The sequence below is a fragment of the Primulina huaijiensis genome, chromosome 9 (assembly GCF_012295235.1).
Source record: "Primulina huaijiensis isolate GDHJ02 chromosome 9, ASM1229523v2, whole genome shotgun sequence".
NCBI lineage: Eukaryota > Viridiplantae > Streptophyta > Magnoliopsida > Lamiales > Gesneriaceae > Primulina > Primulina huaijiensis.
Genome location: NC_133314.1, coordinates 5,207,863 through 5,209,588, shown reverse-complemented (window position 1 = coordinate 5,209,588; position 1,726 = coordinate 5,207,863).

Below are 1,726 nucleotides of genomic sequence, written 5' to 3'. Positions count from 1 at the left end.
AGAATCATCCAGCATCTCAAATCTTTGGAGGGATGCATGAAGAAGTTCGAACCCGAAAGAAAGACAAAGTTGACTATCGAAAAATGGTTGGACTAGTGTGCATGAGTACCATCTACTCAAAGGTTATATTTTCATGCTTTGTATCTCAACTTGAACCTAAAAATGTCGATGATGCACTAAAAGATGAGTTCTGGATCAATGCTATGCATGATGAGCTTGAAGAGTTTGTTCGAAATGATGTTTGGACTTTAGTTCCACCCCCTGATCATGGCAATATAATTGGTGCAAAATGGATTTTTAAAAATAAAACTGATGAGTCAGGGAACATCATTCGAAACAAAGCAAGGTTGGTTGCTCAAGGATACACTCAGGTTGAAGGGGTTGATTTTGATGAGACCTTTGCACCTGTTGCCCGCATTGAGTCAATCCGACTTTTGCTAGCCATTGCATGCTTTATGAAAATCAAATTGTTTCAAATGGATGTTAAAAGTGCATTTTTGAATGGTATCTTGTGTGAAGAAGTATATGTTAGACAACCTAAAGGATTCGAGAATCCACATAATCTTGATCATGTGTACAAGTTGAAAAAGGCTCTCTATGGCTTGAAGCAAGCACCTCATGCTTGGTATGGCAGACTGACTGAATACCTACTCGAAATCGGTTTCAAAAGAGGTGAGGTAGATAAGACTCTGTTTATTCAAAAATCCAAAGGTGAGATCCTTATTTGTCAAATCTATGTTGATGATATAATCTTTGGTTCTTCGTCTCAAAAGCATGCTAATGATTTTGTTGAGTGTATGTCTTCTACCTTTGAAATGAGCATGATTGGTGAGTTGAGTTACTTTCTTGGTTTGCAAATTAAACAATTGCATGATGGCATCTTTTTGTGCCAAAGTAAGTACGTCAAAAATCTGATAAAGAAATTTGCTAATGAGAACACCGAGCACATGAAGACACCTATGGGCTCAAATGAAAAATTATCCAAAGACGATGCTGCCGAAAATGTTGACAACACCCTATATTGCAGCATCATAGGAAGTCTCTTGTACTTGACTGCTAGCCGACCTGACTTAATGTTTAGTGTTTGTTTATGTGCTAGATATCAATCTAATCCTAAGATTTCTCACTTAAAAGCCGTAAAACGTATCTTACGATACATAGCCGGAACCATTGAATTAGGATTATGGTATACACGCGAAACCAACTCTAATCTAGTAGGGTTCTCAGATGCTGATTGGGCTGGGGATTTAGACGATAGAAAGAGTACTTCTGGAGGATGTTTTTATCTAGGAAATAATTTGATCTCATGGCATAGTAGAAAACAGAACTGTGTGTCACTTTCAACCGCTGAATCTGAATATGTGGCAGCTGGAAGTGGTTGCACTCAACTTTTGTGGATGAATCAAATGATAGAAGATTATGGATTAAAGAGTGAACCTTTGGTTATGTACTGTGACAACTCAAGTGCGATTAACATTTCAAAAAATCCAGTACAACACTCTCGAACAAAGCACATTGACATAAGACATCATTTTATTCGAGATCTTGTAGAAAAAGGATTGATACGAATGGAGTTTGTTGATACAAATAACCAACTGGCAGACATATTCACTAAAGCATTAAACTTTGAGAGATTCTCCAACCTTAGGAAATCTCTCAGCATGTGTGCAATGTAATCATTCTTGGATGTTGTCTCAGATGTTACAACATCTCCGACAACATTTAC